The following is an 18,720-nucleotide window of genomic DNA, read 5'->3' as shown; positions in this document are numbered from 1 at the left end:
TCACCTGTAAACATTCTCCCCCAACTCCCTCCCTCCCGACCTCAGGCCTTGGGGACCGGTGAAGGTAAGTATGGATGGATTCCAATGTCTGCTGGATTTAGTTTTAGCGTTTTTGTTATTTACAGTTGAAACTGTTTTATTTTTTACTGCGGGAATTTTCTAATGATTATTCTTATGTGCCTCCTCATCTGGAACTTATTGGCCGTTGTAAGGATGGTTTATTTTCCAATAAACAAAATATCGATCGGGTGACAGCACATGGAAAGAAGATGGAGGCGGAGGATGGGAGGAGGAGGAGCTACAGACACTGGGACGGAAGGCAGGTAACTTCAGTCAGTCTTTACTCGGTGTGAGGGGTGGAGCTTGTGAACGTTTTAGAGGATTACATACAAATTGATCCTTGTATATTCACATCTTGTAGGGACTATTCAGCTGAAGGTGAGTGTTGTCGCTCTTCTATGTGTTGTATGTGGAGGAATATGAACGTAAAGAGAACTCATGGATTTGTACATACTACCGCATAGAGATTTCAAAGTCGGCATCTGGCCGTTTCCTTGGAGAAAGTTTTATTCTTTCATACACAAATCGACGTAATAGCTCAGTTACGAAGAAGAATAGCTACTTTGAATGATAAATAGTGAATAAGCGTTTTTTCAGTAAATTTTTGAAAACTGATCTCTATATCAAATGAAACAAACCATCACGGGGATTTTCCCCTGTTGTCTTCCAACGAAACCGTAGAAAAAATCGTCATTTCTTGTGTTTATTTTTTTGTCAAATCCTGTTTGTATCCGAGTTGAGTGCTTGTCGCGATGGTCGCAGATTTCTTTTTATAAGCTGACGTGAGGGTTGGGATAAAGGGGCGGCTTCTCAGATTATTACAGGAGGAGGAACCAATTTCTTCTTGGTTGGGTAGCGACCCAGGAATCGGGTTGACTCGCCGATACCTGGGCTTGCTTCCTGGTACGTACCAGGCTGAGCACAGCGGTACCTGTACCACCACAAGACTGAAAGACCGTTCAAAAAAGAGGCATCATTTTGTAGAAAATAACCAGAGATTATGTCCTTGAGGACAATGTCGGATTAAAGGAGTAGTCAGAGATTGCAAGGGAGATGTTTAAGGAACAGAGGGACAGTGGAAGATAAACGTGTTAAATTTTCTTTATTTGAAAAATAATCACTAATCATAAAAGAATGCTACGCGACTGTGGTCCGTAAGGGTATTACTAATGTCTTAAGAATATTGACCGCATAAATCTAGGGTAGCCCGTTACTTGCGGGGCTAAAATGACCAAACCGCAACTTACTGTCGCAGTTACTCTTACGCATCCGGGAAGCCAGGGCAAGTGGCAGTCACCAACACCCGTTGGGGATAGAGATCGGGACCTTCGCGGTCACAGGCTGGGCCCGACGTCGAGCCCGTCACACACACGCACACACAAACACGACACGATGGCGCAGTGGTAGAGTTCCCGACTGCCACTACGGAGGTCCGGGTTCGAATCCCGCCCAGGACTGAAATAAATTCAGTATCACTGCGCTGCGATTCGTTACTTTAACTCTCGTGGGCAGGGAGTTGTGTGTGTGTGTGTGTGTGTGTGTGTGTGTGTGTGTGTGTGTGTGTGTGTGTGTGTGTGTGTGTGTGTGTGTGTGTGTGTGTGTGTGCGCGTGCGTGCGTGTAAGGTCAGCATTACCCATAGATCGATCATATGAGCTCTGAGCTCTTTTCCGGGCGAGAAATAGCTGTCGATCACGAGTCCAACACGTGATCCAAGACTATGGTGAATCATGCACACACACACGCATAACGCACACACACACACACACACACACACACACGTGGCGCAGTGGAAGTTTCCGGCTGCCACATCGGGGGTCCGGGTTCGAATCCTCCCCAGGGCTGAAATAATTTCAGTATCGCTGCACTGCGGGTCGTTACTCCAACTCTCGTGGGCGGGGAGTTGAGTGTATGCGCGCCTGTAATGTCACAGCATTACCCATAGATCGATCATATATGAGCTCTGAGCTCTCTTCCGGGAGGGAAATAGCTGTCGATCACGAGTCCAACACGTGATCCAAGATTGGTGAATCTCGTACGCACACACACACACAAACAAACAAACACACACATACGCACACACACACACACACACACACACACACACACACACACACAGAGAGAGAGAGAGACAATTTAGTTCTGACTGAATATTTCAGTCTCCGAGGCGTGGGTAGGAGGGGGAAGGGTTGGAATGGAATTTCTAGTTGGTTGTTGAGAATTGGATCGTAATTCGTACAATGCACCCTTCGGCCAAAGAAAATGTTTTGGCATGATCTGAATTTCAAATGCGAATATCCGCAAGTTTACTCCGACCCCTCGGTTGCGCTTTTTTCTCACATTTCTTTGTTGGTTGGGAGAGGCGTGAATATAAAAACCGCCGAATAATGATCAACCTCTCCACAAAAATTTATACCATGTTGAAAATTTATAATGTAGTTTTATTTTTCTGTATGATATACGGTCCTTTTTTATGGATATGGTTGATACCAGTACTCGATGATTAAGTAGCGCAGTAAAAAGTCTGGAATAGGGTTAGTGTCGTGGTGGAGGATCTCCCCGAGCGACTGACCCGACACTTCTATCTCGCGGAGACCTTTGGACGACGCTGGGAGGAGTGGGGCGCGCCAGTTATTTCCGGGTGGTGTTGCCGTCTCGCCAGGCCTCTTATTTTAATCCCTTCAACCCGGGACTCCCGCGGGAGTTAACCCTTTCAGACGACCTGGACGGGAGTGGGAGCGGCGTGGGTTAGGTACTCCCTCGTCTGAATGGAATAGTCTGGCGCTGGAATGAGCAGAGGAGCCATTTTTGTGGCTCGACTGTGAAGACTTCATCGGAAGAGAGAACGCGGACCTAATGAACGGTATAACCATTTAACTTTTTTTTCATCGGGTTTCTTGTTCAACTTTTCAGAAGCATGTGGATCAAGTCGATTACTTCGCAGACGCTCGTAGTCTCGTTTCTTTGTCTCCACATAAACTCCTTTTCCGCTTAGTGGTGGGTCGGACTTCGATCAGGATTCAAATGCAACGGACACCGTCGACTTCTGCTTGCCCTGCAAATCCAAGCACTTTGGGCAAAGGTGTTGACCTTGGTTCTTAAATGTTTCTTGATGTGGGTGATTTCCCTCGATAATGTCAACGTGACGGCGAGGTTTACTTGTTCCAGCCAAAGGGGACGCATACCGTGCTTGTGTTTCGGTGGTAAACTTTACCAATAAACGCCATATAGAGAGAGAAGCCTTCCACGGCCAGCCAGAAAGCCGTTCGTGACTACTCTCGCATGATACGGCGGCGTCAGGTGAAGCATCAATCAAGATGCTCGGGTGGGCCACCAGGATCCCCTGGACCTGAAGGACTCGTGAAAAATGTCCTCCGCATCCCCTGTCACATAACTCCGCCTGAGGAAGAGTCTGAAATAAGGAAAATGAATCTTGACGCCTACGCTGTAAAATCTTAATAGGAAGAATGTTCTTCCTTTGTTGGGTATACTGTAATAGGTCTGTTTACAGGCTGGAGGATGGCAGTGCACTGATGCATGGTCGTGTTCCAGCTGATCTCGGACGCAATTATTGCACATGTTCTAGAGGAATATCCTGTGCAATGATTCTGGAGGGTATACGATGGTAGTCATGAGTGCTTGAAGCTTTGATTCTCATGTTCTGTATGTGCAATTTATCATTGAACAAAGTCCGAACCATAAGATGGCGGTAAAAGGTGTCTGTCACGGTCTTCGTACGTCTTCCCTCGTCTTCATCTCGTGCCTTCTTCTCCGCCTCTCTCCCTCTCTCTCCGCCGCACCCTCTCCCCCCCCCCTCTCTCTCTCTTAATACCTGACCTGCCTCTACCCCTCTCCTTGACGTCACCTGCGGGCAAATGCTGTGGCCGCACAACCCAAAATAGCAGCTACCTGCGCCCCGAACCTGTCCTGAAGGAGACCCGTCCGGCAGGTTAGGGTAATAAGTAAAGCTTTATGCAGTCGATATTTTAGGGACATTAGAGAAAACCCTACGGACCTGTGTCACGCAGCAATCTCTTATGATTGGAAATTCATCCCTAATCGGAAAAAATGCTGATTGGATTTTTATCTCTTCTATCCCTCCGTTCTGCTACCTTCTGTAAAATCTTTCATTTCCCACTCGTTTTCACTTCTTTAGCGCAGTATTACCACCAAGGATAAAGCGCTGGTTATAGCTGACGAAATACAAACTGGAAGTCTTGATGGTTTGGTTCCATTTGAACGCTTTCCATATAAACGCTTACCTAACCTAACCTCTATTAATAATATTTTTTTTAACTTTTTTTCTCGAAAACCGTCCAAATGGGAAGCGTTCAACCGAGACAGCATCGTCTTGATCTTGCGGGTTTGCCAATTGAACTGGAACCAATGTGGAATATTTGCTCATCGGGGGTGGGGTGGGTGGGGGTCAGGGTAGTGCGAGATCGACGTCAGAGAGGCTTATCCCTTGCAGCCGCCCGTTTTGAAACACCTCGAGCGTCCTCACCCTAACTTGCAGGTGCGGCCCAGATGGGCTCGTACGCAGTCCTTGGAGCGAGCCCCAAGATATCTCCTCACAGTTTTTGGCAAGTTTCTGCTTAGGCTGAAATCATCACGTCTTAAAACCGAGGCGGCAATGTCAGAATGTTTAATGGTATATATATATATATATATATATATATATATATATATAATATATATATATATATATATATACCTTATCTTTCTCATTTTGTTTTCATCGTAATAATAGGTTAGATAGGATGATGTCTATATTATATTATTACAATATCTAAGAATATGTCGTGCGTGTTTAATTATATCACGTATATGGAATTAAACAAAAAAATCAAAAGTGCATTATCTTATCTCACTTGTTCTCGCGGAACCCTTAGGAACCTTTTGCGGAACCTTAGGGTTCCGGGGAACCCTGGTTGAGAAACGCTGATTTAGACCGTCTTACTAAGCTTAAATAAGCCACCTCGGCGGGGTACAGTCTGTATCGTCCCCCAGAGGACAGGCTGACTGTCCTGCACTGGAGAGAACACTATGTTCATACAGGAGATCACTCGAAAGGATCATTTGTGCACGTCAGTTCCGTCACATGATGTGATAGATATACAAATATATATGTAATTAGATACCTAAATAGGTAAGGGTATAGAAATAGACATGTTCTTCGAGTCGAAACGACGTGACGTCATAGTGTACCGGTTTCCGTTGATCGTTTTAGGTTTGAATATCCAGAAGGTAATCTTCGCTTGCGCAAATCTATGCTGGAAATATCTTAGCACCGTGTCCAAACTCGCGTTGTTTTGACCTTAACAAGGCGTTCAGCTCCGTGATATGTAATGAAAAGGTTATACAACACCTGGAGGATTCGGAAATAAAAATAGATAATAGAGATTGAAGCCGTACGTAGATCAACGAACCAACAAATGTAGAAAGTTCACTCACCGCGCGACACAATCTGAGAGGTCAAATAGAACACCCAAATCGAAAAGGTCATTATTTCTATTGTTTCAAAATCGGTATCATTTCTCGACGAACAAGTCCGTAACTGTTGAAAATTTGTTCGTGGATTGCCGCTTTAACCTTGTAAGAGGCAGGGTTCATCTTAACTCTGTAAAAGTCTGTTGTTTACCAGAATGAAACCAGTGGCCACTGGGCCGGCCTAAATTTAATGGGTTATTTGGGATTATCTCTTAACCCCTGGGTTTTTATAAAAATCATCTGGCACTGCTTAGATCAAAGAGTTCAAAGTATACTTCCTCTGGTTCAGGATGGAAGACAACTTAACTCCATCAAACCGATGCTCACCCTAGTAGGGTTTGTTTGGTGCTGCATGAGTGCAAGACGTGATGGTGGTGGTGAATTACTATACAGATGGAGCTCAAGGAGACGGCGATGACTGTCACGGTGGAACGGCTGCTCGCTGCTCGAGGTCGCCCCAGTGCGTTCCACCATCTCGCCCGGGAACTGTGGCTGGTCGTGCGCATACACGCATATCTATCGTTTCTGTCTCTCTGACTGGCTACCAACCTACTTATACCCCACGTACCCTCCTACCTATCTACCCATCTACCCAAACATCTGTCTGGTGCCCAGCGACTGCGTGGCTTGTGCACATATGTTTGTCTCTATTTTCTGTTTTTCCATACCTCTGTCCATCGCCCAATTGCTGCGTAACTTGGTGACAGTGCACATTTGTATACACTACCCCTCTATCTATGTCTATCTGTATCTCTATCTTTATCTGCATAAATATGCCCTCTCGTTAATCCGGTCAGTCCGCGGGAAGGCGAGGAGAAATCTTTTCTGGGCTGATTGAAATCGTCTGACAGATCAATATTTCATAAATTAGGATATATTCGAGACGCTATCCTCTCCTCTCCAGCTTCTACATCGGAGGCCATCACAAATGGACTAAAGAGAGGCATTTAGTCTCATGGTAACCAGAGGAAAGTCTGTGAAATGTGCCGCCGTGCATCAGCAGTTCTGAGTTAATTCTAACGGTCAGCAACACAGTTAGAAGCACGCAGTCGGTCTCGCGTCCGCCTCGTCACCGGTTCGAGTCCCGCACTTCCCTCTCCGAATGTTCCCAGTAGTGACTTGATGACTCGCCTCTCCCGTGACAGTCCTTTAAGCGCGCACAAAGGGCAAAGGTGACGAGGCTTTGTGGTTTCTTCGAGTTCCAAAATTTCGATTTTGAATTTTGCACATCACAAAAGAGAGAAAAAAAAGATCCTCTTGACCACGGGGTCTTAGGCTCAATTGAATAATATCGCAAGGTGGCAGCCATAAAAGAAAATATTGATGGTGGATCATCGTAATGATGGGGGGGGGGAGGTTTCTCCTCTTCATCACACTGGTCTGACCTCAGCAATTGCCTGCCTGCTTGCAAGAGTAATTGCTTGTCATTCTTTGCATGAGCTCGCTATTCATAGCTTGTGCGTCTTCACAACTGGTTGTTTTTATGCAAGGAGTTGTGCAATCCGCATTGTTGGGGATGAGATGTTGGAGTGCAGCACACAGGGAGGTCGTTTCAGGTCGGCTGAGGTCACCGGGGGTCAGGGTCGCTTGGGTCAGGTGACCGCACTTGATGTCATCAGCAGGGGGAGGTAAATTAATGGTGTATTCATATAAAAACGCACTTTAAAAAGGTCGCATAGGAACATTTACATTATCTACACGAGTTACACTCTTTTTCACTAATCGTACATTGATATTGTATAACTTAAAAAAATCACATACGTGACGACTGGTAAGGTTTCAAACAAGCTGTGAATTTCTAGGGGGCGGGGGTAACTGCCCCCTCCCCCCTTCAAGACGCCCATGTCGACTGGCACGGGTCAAATGCAGAAGTCGACCTGCGTACTTAATGGATTGTGAGATACTGCATTTTTTCTTCCATCGTTGTGATATGCATGAAGAAAAGAATTTTCGTCCTTCGTGGTGATTTATCAAAGTTCACCCACGGCCTCAGAAATGTATACACACTTCATGTAAGTATGCTTGACTGCCTTCCGAGCCTTAGAAATGGGGTCATACAATCAGTTGGTTGCTCCGTGGGTTGCCTTGTCTTGAGTGAAGGTCAAAAAAGCATAGACGCGTTTTCTTTGCCTAGTGCACGTGCCTTGACACGTGACCACCCCCCGTTTTCTGTTGCGCCGTGACCTGATGGAGTCCTCTGAAGTCACACGGGAGTATTGAAATCCTCTTCAAGATTTCCCTCAAAGAGAGAGAGAGAGAGAGAGAGAGAGGGGGGAGGGAGAAGGTGGAAATGAGGCAAGGCCTGTAAGAGCCGTTTACGAATCATTTCCTTGGTTATTTGGTCCTCATTTTTCGCGGTGTCTTTTACTCCGCCTGGATTTTCCCACGTTCAGCAGTAGCTGGTTCCAGTTGCATGACAAGAGCTTTTACAAAAAACTCTCACCCCCCTCCCTCCTAATCAATTGTGATTAGTACCATCCGAACTTCCTCTTTTTCTTCGCATTGGCACGCCATATAGAAAGATGTATTTGTGACCCTTTTAGTTTTTCATTTTGATCCTCGCTCGACTGAGCTCGGCAGCTTTCCTCCGAGAGTGCTGACCCAGTTCGTGGACGCTGAGACAGATTTAGTTTCGTGGAATCTTGATTTCCACCACTGAATCATCGTGAACAACAACTGTTGCCTCCATTTAGGGATCGAGTGTAAGGACGTTTTCTCGAACTCGTAGAAGAAGAAAAAGCGCGTCAGCTGTAGATGAAGTCAGGACTGGAGAGAGAGAGAGAGAGAGAGAGAGAGAGAGAGAGAGAGGAGAGGAGAGGGAAGGGAAGGGGAGAGAGGGAACGTGCATGCGTTAGTGTGTCCTCTCGAATCCGTAAATATAAAAAAAGAGAATGTAAGGAAAGCTTATAACATGTACATAATCTGTAGACGAGGTATGGGCTGGGGGGAGAAAAGGTGGGGGGGGCACGAAGAGAGAGTTTGAGATGGATATGGACAGAATCTATTAGGAAGAGGGGGGCAGAGATAGAGGTGGACAGACACAGACAGGCAGACACAGACACACACTCAGATAGACACACAGGCAGACAGACACGAAGAGAGATAGAAAGATAATGAGATGATAAGGAACGGGCCGAAGAAGGAGGAGAGGGAGAAAATAGGGAGCGCGTCGGGTCGCAGTTCGGAGATTTGCGCGGGAAAACAGGTTTCGCCAAAGGAGAAAGCGGCGGCGGCAGCGGCGGCAATGGATCATCGCTGTGGCGGCGGTGGCGTCGGCGTCGTCGCCGGCACACACACACACACACACACACACTTACACGCGCGCGTACGCACGCACACACACACACACACACACACACACACACACACACACACACACACACACACACACACACACACACACACACACACACACACACACACACACACACACACACACACGCCTGCCTGCCTGCCTGCCTGCCTGCCTGCCTGCCTGCCTGCCTGCCTGCCTGCCTGCCTGCCTGCCTGCCTGCCTGCCTGCCTACCTACCTACCTACCTACCTACCTACCTACCTACCTACCTACCTACCTACCTACCTACCTGACTACCTACCTGACTACCTACCTACCTACCTACCTGACTACCTGACTACTAACCTTCCTACCTGACTACCTGACTACTAACCTTCCTACCTGACTACTAACCTTCCTACCTACCTACCTTCCTACCTACCTACCTTCCTACCTTCCTACCTACCTACCTTCCTACCTACCTACCTACCTTCCTACCTTCCTACCTACCTACCTACCTACCTACCTACCTACCTACCTACCTACCTACCTACCTACCTACCTACCTACCTACCTACCTCTTTCTAACTCCCTGCCTTCTTCTTGTCTTGATGCAGCGCTATCATATGATAGTACCATTCATCTTCGCCGTCGAGATTACCCCCCCCCCCCCCGTTTTGATTTTTTTTCTAACGTGGCCACTGACAAGGGAAGATATACGTAAGAGAAATATGCAACCTGTTTTGGGCACTTTTTGTTGGTAGGTCACTTGCTGGTCTGTTCCGTGGCCGAGGAATTCGGTGTGATAGAAAGACAAGTGAACAGCACATGCTATGGTCACTGGCGTGGCCTGAATGCGATATTAGCGAAGGCAGAATCCTGTTTCCACAGAGTCCGTGGGAAGACTATCAGGACAAGAACTTAAATCCGGGTATTCTGAGGTGAGGATAGTGTGTTGCAGGAGTGTTTAGGCCCCGCAGTAACGGCCAACGGTCCTCGGGCCCTACCAAAGATCTTTCTGGGTAGAAACTTCGGGCTGTTGTCTATATTGTATTAGTGAAGGTCTGTTTCTATGCCTCCGGTTTGTAGGAGAAGCGCAGTCGCCAGGAGGCTCTGAGCTTCAACCGAAGCCGTCGTTCTCGTCTTCGTCTTCCCAGTGCGTTGTGCCCAATCTGCCCCAAGGACAAGTGGCAATCATCGGCTATGTCAATTCCGGCAACCCGCTGGTTTTATCTAAGCTGACGTTGGGTCGCCTCCCCGCCTGGCCAGAGCTGCAAGCCCGCACGGGGAGGGGGGGGGAGGGGGAGCTCCGGGGACTCGAATTCGCGACCACTTGTTCATGGGTTCAAGACGGTATCCACTGGACTACCGCCCGGTCCTGGTTATTTTGTGCGTCCGACCTCCTGTTGGATGTATATTGATAAAGTATTGAGAACGGGAGGAGGGCGAGACGGTTCCCTCAGACGTCCCTCTCGCTGGTTGGGGAGAGAGCAAACCGGCTTTGGTTCCTGAAGGAGGTATGGATGCGGTTGAACCCTTTGCTTATTGATTTTCTTACGGACCAGAGTTCCGTAGTGTTCTTTGACGATTGATGTATTATCTTCACATGCACTTGATCCAGAACATTAAAGACACAGTAGAGAACGGAAGAGACTGCAAGAGACCATACGGCCTGCACTAGACAGTTCCATTTCCATTACCACCTATCATCCCCATCCGTAAAGTTGTCTGACCCTCTCTTAAAACGACCAATAGTTTTAGGGCTCGCAACATGCTTACTAAGTCTATTCCATTCGTTAACCACTCTATTTGCAAAGTTTTTTTATTATCTAAATTTGTCCAATTTAAATCTATTACCACAAGACCTCTCCTGTCTTAATTTGATAACCTTGTCTGCATTACCCTTGTAAAAGCCCTTGATTCACTTGAATAAAGAAGAGAAGAAGCAATATGAAGACAGTGAAAGAACAACTACTTCGCTAGAACAGAAGAAATTGACGCAATTTTGTATAGCTGGACCACTGGCATGTATTGTGCTTAACAGGAGTTTGCTGAGCAGGTGAACATAGATCTTCACTCAAAAAGATAGTGTTAATCACTTTTAAACTCAGCTGTAACCTCTGCAAATGGCAATCACCCGTATCTTCTGTAGGGTCAACCCGGGGCCTACATTTGGGCGAGAGATTTCGATGCCCATATGGGGCAAGTTGTGTTCTCCTGGCCCCAAGCTAGCGAGCGAGCCAGGTAGTTCCTCTAGACCCGTTAGCGAAGTACCTGGCGGTGTATAACGACAGGAGCCCATATAAGGCAGCGGGATGAGCAAGTTCGGTGATGTTGAAATGAGCGAGACTGCGGAAGGAACTCGCACGGAGATGTGATGGTTTTTTCATTTCATTTTACCTTGTTTACTTTTTTTTTTTATTCTTTCATTCATTTTTCTATACTTCCCCGAACTTTCGCCACAAGGGATTTTTTCAAAGGAATGCAGACAGTTGCCAGGTCCGTGAGGTATTACAACAACGCCGTTAGTACGTTTTCTACTGACGGTCAACTTGGCTGTTAGCGTCGTTGTACTCGCCAGGGCTGAAAACGAGATACAAGAACTGGGAATAGTGTCGTTTACAAAATCTCCACGTGTCGGAAGCTTCGCAGCTTACTTCGGAGAAACATCGAGAGTCGAAAAGGGAACATTTGAAAACAAAAACGATACGAGTCGCTATAGAGCAGGGGTCACCAAACTACAGCCCGCATGGCACAAGTCATAGAGTATATATACAGTATATATATATATATATATATATATATATATATATATATATATATATATATATATATATATATATATATAAATTTCTTCTAAAAGTTTTTGGTAAACTAATGTCTTAATTTTTGTTGTATATTCTGTATTGTGTATTGGCAAATAAATGTTTTTTGTGCATTCACTGTATTGTACCGAAGAAAATATTTATGCGGCCCGCCCTCTTTATTATTTGGCCCACTGTGAAAAAAAAAAGGTTTTGGGATCTCTGCCGTAGAGCATTGAATTTATTACTGTTACTTGCAAAGAATCACATGTCCAAATATCCAATTGGAATAAAGTACATGGCAATCAACCCCAATCTAACTTGTTTCTCGGGATTGTGAGCTCGTACATTCAAGCCAGTGTTTCTCAACAGATTCCACTGTTTACGCCCCCCGTTCCATTCGCAGGCAGCCTCGTAATGACCAACAAGTCTGTTGCTGTTTACATACTGTTTGTATTTTTTGTAGTACGAGTATATTGCGATATGGAGCGGATGGTAAGGGGATATACATGAGCACAACAGAAACCATCTATTACAAGAAAGGATTCATAAACTGGATGCGGAACGCATATGGATTGGTCATTCCAGGAACGTGGAGAGGCCAAACAGCGAATCTCCTCTCAAGACGTCCTGGAAAGTGACATGCATGAAAATTATACGCATACGCCTTGCTAATTGGTCTGTTTCGTTCGCTCTGTCGAAATGTTGGAGTATTAAGTCCATTTGCTCTGTTTAAAAAAACAATCAATATATAGATAAACACATATTAATGAATAGATTTCTTTTGACAAAGGCACAGGTATGATTTGGTAGGAGTAGCTCTCGTTTGTCAGTTGGTCTCGGATGCAAATTGAAAATGGCGACACGAAGATGACGATGACGATGACGATGACGACGAATACCTCCGTTAGCTTGCTCAGCGTTACCTCGGCCCAGATATTTTTACATCACATTCGAGGCTGGCCCATATATGCTCTAGTTCCAGTCATTACCTCGAGTTTGTATGAAGAACCCAGACCAGTTCCTTGCTCGAACGGTACAAGTCGGGTGTCTTAGTCTGTATCTAACTTGAATTGCTATACTAGTGATGGAGTTTAAATAAATAAAAAAACAGACCATGGGATCGGAAGGGGAAGTGTGTGTGTGTATTATATATCTATCTGCCTGTCTGTCCATCTGTATCTATCTATCTATCTATCTATATATATATATATATATGTATATATATGTATGTATATGTATATATATATATATGTATATATATATGTATATATATGTATGTATATATATATGTATATATGTATATATATATATGTGTATATATATATACATATATATATAAACATATATATACATATACATATATATATATACATATATACATAATGTACGTGTGAGTGTGCGCGTGACAGCGGAAGTTATGGTTGAGTTCTGGAGTGAAGTGGAGTGGAGTGGAGTGGCCGATTTTGTCTTTTCGCTCTGTTCCCCGTTAACAGCAGCGTCGTTCCGCAAATTCCAAGACGTGTCCCCCCCCCTCTCTCCCTTCCTCTCTCTCCCTTCCTCTCCCCTCTCTCTCCCCTCTCTTCGTCTCTTTCTGTCTCTTTGTCTCTATTTCTATCTCTTTAATTTCTTTCTTCTGAGGTGTTACATGAGTGGGTCGTTGGTGGCCCTCGCATGTTCCTGTTCCAGCGCTGCTCCGTTGTTTCCATCAGCGCAGAATGGGAGCGCCTCTGTCGATGTCGCTTCTCGTCAAGAGTTCGTTTCTGTTCGTCAGAACCCATCGAGATGCCAGGTTGTCGCCACGTAATCCAAAATTGGTTTAGAATATATCTCGCCTCTTAGAGTTTGTATGTAGCAGAATTCGTTGACATTTTTTTTTTCTTCGAGTTGTGCGAAAGAAAAAGGCAGAGAGATTCAGGCTCGTTTCACACGCATCGACCTTTCGCCGTGCGCCGTCCACGACACGACGTCGTGCTCTCAAATAATCATGGGTCTTTATGGACGCTTTTATATGTCACGACCACGTCTGAAAGCGTCTATAGACTAACATGATTACTTGACAGCACGACGTCGTGCCGTGGACGGCGCACGGCGTAAAGTCGATGCATGTGAAATGAGCCTTGCTGGCGACGGGATCGGGTCGGGGTCCCCAGGTTATGAGTGAAATCGCCTGGCAGGGAATTGAATAAAAGGACATCAAGGGAATCGTCTTAATTTTCTAAATATAGTGATTTGTTTAATGATTTTCGTTTGTAAAAAGAAAAAAAAATTCCTCATTCCATAGACTCTTTTCATAGATTCTTTTTTTTCTATAGGGAACCCTCAGTCCAGTGACTCTATTTATGTATATTTTTTGTAATGAACCCTCCTAAGTACAATGACTTGCTTTATACATTTTGTAGGGAAGCCTCTGTATGGTGAATCAGTTCATATACTATCTTTGTAGGAAATCCTCGGTAGAGCAACATTTGTACACGTTTTAGAGAAACCTAAACACAGTAATTCATGTCTTAGATTTTGGTAGAGAACACCTTAAGACTTCCTTTCTCTGGGGCCTAGACCTTGCCCTGCCATGGGGCCCCGTCCAACAGAAGTCATGTTCAAGGAATGGTCACTTTCCTCAGCTGAGTAAAATATATGTATGGCGCTATCGCTGAGAGGATTTGGAATCTCCAGAGAAGGTGAGGCGTTGAGTTGCTGCGTCTAAAGCAGTCACTTTTGCCCTCTTATGGGCTTCGGGGTGTTGGGGATCGGAGAGAGGTGCGGGATTAGAACTCACAATTGAGCGAACGAGAAACTAGTCGTGCTTCCGAGTGCACCAACATCGCGCAATCTCCAGAGGAGAGTAAACGTAAAGGTCTTGGAATCGCTTAAAGAGAAAAAATTAGGTAAAGTTCCAGAAACGCTCAAGTATAAGAAACTTGCGATGTCCAATGGCTCCTAACCTAACCATTCCACAGGGGAAAAAAATAGATTATTCAATTGAAAAAGAAAAGAAAACTGCGGTCACATGTTACTGGAACAGAACCGGATTTTGAACATCTGTATCAGAGCGAAGGGAGGGTTCGAAACCCCCTTTGATGAGTCGATCAACACCCCCTGGGGAGAGGTGGGGGGACTAGAATGGTTCCTTGGTGTCTGAGTTGAACCAGACGACACCAGGACACGTGGGGAGCTGACAAGGGGCTGCTGGATGGGGGTTCTGCTCTCACATGTGTCTGCTTCCGTAAGCATCGATCGATGGTAATCGCTATAGGATCGATATCATCGTGGTACTGAGTACAGTGCACGTGGTATACGGCAGGTGTCCGTGTGTCATGGGGGTGGGGCGGGGCGAGGTCCTCGTTCAGCTCACCTGAGCGTGGTTCAGGTACTGACTCAGGTGTCCTCCTATAGGAGTGGTCATCGATCTGAATGTTCCGTTTCCGTTGGCTTGTTTGAGAGTCTGTTCAGTGTTCAGTCCAGCTGCCGTTTCGAGTCCACTGCTGAACAAAGGCCTCTCCTATACTTTTTTTTTTTTCTTCCTGTCATGGGTCGCACGATTGCGCTAACCTCTGCCACGTCACTCCTGCACAGTGCATGGTGCTCTCCCTCTTCCACACTTTGTCTCACGGCGTCCAATCTGGAGTGAAATGTATTGCGGGAGGAAGGAATGGAATAGGATAGGGAACCAGAGAGGAGGACGAGGAAGAGGATAGGAGATTGGTGTGTTACTGACTGGTCCGTATTATGCTAACTTAACAAGAGTTGGAATAACTCTTATAAAGAAAAAAAAATTACTGGTGACACTTTCCACTCCAGGACGCTTCTTCCTCCCTCCTTCCCCGTATGGGTCATCGATTGCATATTTTATGTAGTCGATATTTCAGGGCCTTCATTTACACGCCTTAGTACCTACCAACCTACCTTCCTTCCTACCTACTTACTTACCTACTTACTTACCTACTTACTTACCTACTTACTTACCTACTTACTTACCTACTTACTTACCTACTTACTTACCTACTTACTTACCTACTTACTTACCTACTTACTTACCTACTTACTTACCTACTTACTTACCTACTTACTTACCTACTTACTTACCTACTTACTTACCTACTTGCTTACCTACTTGCTTACCTACTTGCTTACCTACCTACCTACTTACTTACCTACTTGCTTACCTACTTGCTTACCTACTTACCTACCTACCTACTTACCTACCTACACTTGCCTACCTACTTGCCTACCTACTTACCTACCTACCTACTTACCTACCTACTTGCCTACCAACCTACCTACTTGCCTACCAACCTACCTACCTGCCTGCCTGTCTGTATATTATGTGTGTGTGTGTGAATGTGTATATATATATATATATAATAATAACAAATATAATTACTTGTCGGATCCGCCTCTAATTCTAATCAACTTTTCCCAGACCATTCGGTGACCTTTATAGAAAATGTCATCGAATTTGGGGCGTAATATTTTTACGATACTATTTGTAGGCAGACAGGAACAGACACAGACAGACAGACAGACAGACATGGTTAATAACCTAACCTCCCACCAGCTTCGTTGGTGGAGACAGGAAAGCAGAGAGACCGCGGCATGGTGGTTGTGGTGGTGGTGGCGGTGGTGATGGTGTCCAGCCGCCTGGAAGAGGCTCCCCGGAATGGAGCATTCTTGGTGCAAGACGAGTCACGGTTGCCGCAGTTTTTCGAATCCGTGACCGCATGGTTTCTACAAACGAGTCGGGGATCCGGGAACAGAAGTGTAACGCTCCGTGTTGACACTGTATTGCACTGCTGTAACCCATCCAACCTCCACTAAAGAAAGAAAGAAAGAAGAGAAAAACAAACGTCTCTGAAATGGTGTTTCCTCTGTGCCCCATGGTTTCTTCCATGCATAATCCATCCCTTGTCCTCGATTTTCTCTACCCAATTCCATCCTTAGTTTATCACTTCTAAAATGTATTTCCTCTGTTCGGGAGGCGTCTCGTGTTCATTCACCTAAGAACGGATAACGAGTAGTGTGTTCAGTGGTGCTTGAGATAGCCTTCGTTTTTTTATTATACGCTTTTTTATGCCGTGTAATGATTCACTATAGTACTCTTGTAAGCATCCATTACAGTCTATTGTTCTCTCTTCTGAGGTAGCCATTTGATTGCAGCAAAAATAAAAAGTAAAGTACTCGTGCATCATTATGAATTTTCCTACATTGCATCACACACACACACACACACACACACACACACACACACACACACACACACACACACACACACACACACACACACACACACACACACACACACACACACACACACACACATACGTGTACACACACTCACACACACACCTACACACATGCACGCACACACACACACACACCTACACACATGCACGCACACACACACACACACACACACACACACACACACACACACACACACACACACACACACACACGCGGTTGGTAGAGTCCCAGACTGTTAGTATGGCAGTTCCGGCGGTACCTGGTTCGAATCCTGCCCAGGGCTGAAATTATTTCAGTATCGCTGCGCTTCGAGTCGTTACTTCAACTCTCGTGGGCGGGGAGTTGGGTGTGTGTGTGTGTGTGTGTGTGCGCGTGTAAGGTCATAACATTACCCATAGATCGGTCATACGAGCTCTGAGCTCTCTTCTAGGAGGGAAATAGCTGTCGATCACGAGTCCAACACGTGATCCAAAGACCAAGGTGAATCACACACATACACGCGTGCGCACTCGCACACTCAGGATCTATCTCTAAAATTGATCTCAAGGATGTGTCATGCCTGAGCTGGGTCTTATTTTTCTCTCGGCAAAACATTGTCTGCCTCCCAGGGAGGAAGAAGAGGAGGAAGAATTAAGGAGTAGTAGTATTAAGAACAAAGAGGAAGAAGAGGGGGAAGTGGGAGGAGAAAGAACGAAGAAGTAAAAAGGAGAAAATAGACAAGACTCCAAAGACGACGACTACAGCTATTCTTACATCGGGCATAGTTTCAAATCGTCGACATGTCTAAATGCCTTGATAAAACGAGCTGGCATTATGCCAGATGCAATCCTGTCCGTCTGTCTGCTTGTCTCTTTAACTCGCAGCACTATCACCCAGGAAGCGACAACGCCACGTCTTCTCCTAGGTGCCGTCAAGGTGTTCGGCATATCATGGTCAACTGTGCTTGCTTCCTCGCTTGCTTACACGAAAGAACTGACGCGACGCCACAGCACCAAATGTATTTATGTTTAAGGACACGCGCGCGCGTGTTTGTATGTGTATGTGCGTATGTGTGTGTGTGTACGTATGTATATGAGTGTGTGCGTATGTATGTGTGTATATATGTGCGTATATATATATATATATATATATATATATATATGCGTATTTGTATGTGTGCGTGTGTGTGTGTGCGTGTGTGTGTGTGTGTGCGTGTGTGTGTGCGTGTGTGTGTGTGTGTGTCGCAAACCTGTAGCATATACTCTTACATGGTAGCTTTGTATCCCTTGATTTAGGAAACTTGTTCACTAATGTTCCCGTTGGGAGCCCATTCAGATTCTCCTTCACACGGTATATGACTGTCTATCCCTGCCTAACGTGCCGTGCCATAGTCTAGAAAAAATACCACGGGTTTGCACGAAAGATGCTGTCTTCAGATATTCTTTAGGCAAAATGCATGACCAAATCGAAGAATGAGCCATGGGGAGTCTCTATTTCTTTTTCTCCAAAATTGTATTTGCTATATTGAGAGATTTTCTTATGTTTGTGGACCCGAAAACAAATTTATTTTTAGATATTTAGATGCTATAATCATAGACGTTGATGGAAGGTAACAAAATGATACTCTGAGGAGGAGACTGGAAAAAACTCTTGGGTCCAGTTCACTTCGGAAAAAGTATTGATAACAAGGTCCATTTCTTTGACGTTTGGGTCGCTGGACCAGAGGATGCAAAATTTGTCCCTAAGTAGAATAGAATCATCAAACTTAAACCAGAATAAAATGCAAAAAGTACTTACAGGGTCGACAGAGTTGGTCGTAATGCGGTCTCTTGTTTATCGTTTCATTATGTGAAGTCTTTTTATTCAGGAAAC

The 18,720-nt window shown here is 45.3% G+C and overlaps 1 protein-coding gene across 2 annotated transcripts in view; it reads left to right on the top strand.

Annotated features, from left to right (window-relative positions):
* Positions 1 to 316: 316 nt before the first annotated feature.
* nahoda (DOMON-like domain-containing protein nahoda) overlaps positions 317 to 18,720 on the top strand; it is a 154,085-nt gene continuing 135,681 nt past the window's right edge. For both annotated transcript variants that reach the window (XR_012966471.1, XM_076186440.1), the window contains exon 1: positions 317 to 438. The gene's annotated coding sequence lies outside the window, so the exon portion shown is untranslated. The remainder of the gene's footprint in view (positions 439 to 18,720) is intronic.

This window comes from Oratosquilla oratoria, chromosome 6 (genome assembly GCF_046742065.1).
Source record: "Oratosquilla oratoria isolate Oo_2021 chromosome 6, ASM4674206v1, whole genome shotgun sequence".
Taxonomy (NCBI): Eukaryota; Metazoa; Arthropoda; class Malacostraca; order Stomatopoda; family Squillidae; genus Oratosquilla; species Oratosquilla oratoria.
Note: the sequence above shows the minus strand (reverse complement) of the source record. Positions and strands in the feature narration are given on the sequence as shown.